The sequence below is a fragment of the Tupaia chinensis genome, unplaced genomic scaffold (genome assembly GCF_000334495.1).
Source record: "Tupaia chinensis unplaced genomic scaffold, TupChi_1.0 Scaffold139696_1, whole genome shotgun sequence".
Lineage (NCBI taxonomy): Eukaryota > Metazoa > Chordata > Mammalia > Scandentia > Tupaiidae > Tupaia > Tupaia belangeri.
In genome coordinates, this window is record NW_006199577.1 from 848,011 (window position 1) to 851,344 (window position 3,334).

The window sequence follows — 3,334 nt, forward strand, 5'->3', positions numbered from 1 at the left end:
TTTGTCTTTTTTTTTTTTTTTTTTTTTTTTGCTCAGCATTATCTCCCGAGATTCACTCAAATTGCTATGTGCATCAATAGTATCCTCCTTTTTATTGCCATGTAGTATTTCATTTTATGGATATAACAGAATTTGTTTAACCATTCACTTGTTGAAGGATATCTGGGTTTCCAGTCTTGGGCTTGTCTCAGTTTGGGCTACTGTAATGAAGCACCATAGTTTAGGCAGCTTTTAAACAACAGAAATTTACTTCTCAAAGTATTATTGACTGGAAATCTCAGTTCAAACTGCAAACATGGCTGAGTTCTGGTAGGGGCCATCTTCCAGATCACAGAATGTCAACTTTTTTATGCCTGTATGGCAGGAAGAAAACAAGAGAGCTCTTCTGAGTCCCTTTCAAATGGCACTAACCTCATTCATGAGGGTTCTACCCTCATGACCTAATTATCTTCCAAAGACTTCACCTTCTAATATCATCACATTGGGGAGTTGGATTTCTATATATAAATTTGGGGGGAACACAAACATATGGTTTAATAATATGGATATTAAGAAAACAGCTGCAAAGAACATTTGTATAGAGGTTTCTGTGTAGATATAAATTTTCATTTATCTGGGATAAATACTCAGGAATGCAATCACTGGGTGGTATGGCAGTTGCATGTTTTCTTGTTTTGTTTTTACAAAACTGTCGAACTGTTTTCCACAGTGACTGTACCATTTTACATATCCGGCAACAATGAATGAGTAATCAGTTTCTCCACATCCTCATCAGCATTTGGTGGTATCACCATCTTTTGTTAGTCATTTTGATAGGTATATAGTGATATCAATCTTTTACTTTTAAAAGACAAAAACTATAGAGGAGAAACTGTTGGAAATTGCTTGAAGATTAGATCTCTTATTTCACTTTATACTCCCTAAATGCTTTTGCTTAGAAAGACATTTTGAACTATTTAAATAAAAAATCTTCGCTATACATCTGGGAGTCAAATGCCCTAAAACCACAAAACAATTACTTATTATCTCCTATGCCCAAAGAAAAGCTGGGATAACTCCAAAAGATATATCTGAGGAAATCAGAAGAGCCAGGAAGAGAAGAGATACAGAGAGAGAACTCCTAGTACAATATTTGCGAATAATAACTTCTCCATTTTGTTCTGTAATTCCCTTTGAGGAGAAGCTAGGTAGTGCATAGGGGCAAAATGCAATGCTCTATTAGGGTCTCCTACATGGAAAGGTTCTTGATTTGCAGCAGTATATCTCCCTGAGTATGTCGAGCTCCTGCATGCCCATGATTAAAAGCTGACTGAGGCTAGGGGTAGACTGCAGTGTCAAGACTCTGTTTGGAATATTGTCTCTCTCTGTCTCTCTCTTGTTCATAGAAGAAAGAGATCAATAAACTTTAAAGATAAATAAATAAATGCCTAAGGAGAAAACTGAGTTATAAAAATTGTATGAGAGTTGATTATGCATATCTATTCCCAATTCTATATTCAGCCACCTTGCATCCATGGCTTGAAATCTGACAAGGTGGGAGTATTTACACTATGAAAATAAGGAAACTATAAATCTGGACACTTTTAATCCAGGGCATTTGCTGGTAAATATTTATATACTAGTATATTGCTTTGCATTTCCTAAAGCATGTTCTCTATCATTAAAAAGGAGATGAGGAAATATTAATTGCACACCCACCACATTTGTTAGCTCACAAAATTCACAAAACTGCTTTGTTAGGTAGATATTTTTCCATCCCATTAAAGATGAGGAAACTGAGACTTAATACACTAAGTATTTCATCAAAATTGCATATTAAATTAATAGTAGAGCTTGAAGTCAGTTGTGGTCTAAGCTAAATACAAATCTTGTCTTTCAACATGCCATACTGGCTCTCTACCAGGGATGAGACATTGAGTCCCAGAGAGAAGAAGTGAGGCAAAACTTAAAATATTGGGGGGCCAGCAGGTGGCATGGTGATTAAGGCACTGGATTCCCACTTGGCCAACCATAGCTCAACTCCTAGACCTGGTTGTTTGTTTTCTCACTTTCTTTCTCTCTCTCTCTAATCAAATTAAATAATAACAATAAATAAATTTATATAATTATTTAAAACTGTTTAAAATATTATTTCATTGAAATAATCCAGACACAGAAGGGGAAATACCACATGTTCTCACTCATATGTGAAAGCTAAAACAGTTGACCTCATAGAAGTAGAGAGGGGAGTAGAATTACTAGAGCTTGAGAAGGGTGAGGAGGAAGGAAGATAATAGGTAAAAAAAATTCCAGTTAGATAAGATGAAAAAGTTCTACTCATCTATAGCACAGTAGAGTGATAAGAATTAACAATAATATATATTTCAAGAAAGCTAAAAGAGAGAATTTTGAATGCTTCAAATGCAAAGTTATGATAAATGTTTGAGGTGATAGATATGCTAATTATCCCAAATTGATCATTTCACATTGTACTTATGTATCAAAAACTCACATGTATGTGTGCCAATTAAAAATAATAATAAAAACTGTTTTAAATTTTTTTATTATTTTTTATTTAATTTTCTTTTATACATTCAATCACATTATTATTTGTCTTACAAAATGGATATTTCAACAAGTGAACATTGCTCCCTAGTACAGTTGATAAAATTAAAAAATATCTTCAACAGATAATACCACATTTCTTTGTGCCATTAATGCTTCGCCTCCCTATTTTCTTCTAAATGTCCTTCCTCAGACCCTCCTCTTTCACACACACTATATCTGTATTTACATCTATATATTGTGCTTCTATATCCTTTAGTCAATCATTTACAGTCATAGAGTGCGGACATTCATTATATATTAAGTGGGGACATACAACGCCTCTCCTTCATAGCCTGGCTTGCTTCACTCAACAGTAAATCTTCCATATTCATCCACTTCCTGTCAAAAGACAGGGTTTTGTGGGGTTTTTTCATGGCTGAATAATATTCCATGGAGTATATGTGCCACACTTTTTCAATCCATTCATCTGTTCGTGGGCATTTGGGTTGTTTCCATGACTTAGCAGTTGTGAATAGTGCCACAATAAAAATCGATGTACAAGCACTTTTATGAGTAAGTATTCTTCTGTCATTTGGGTAGATACCAAGGAGTGGAATTGCTGGATCATATGATACTTCTATTTGTAAAATTTTGAGGAATAACCAGATTTTTCTCCACAGTGGCTGGACCAACTTACATTCCCACCAGCAGTGTAAGAGAGTTCCCCTTTCACCACCACCCCCACCCCACCGACACTTATCATTTTTTTTTTTAATCTTAAGTCATTTTGAATGGGGGTAGGTGGTAT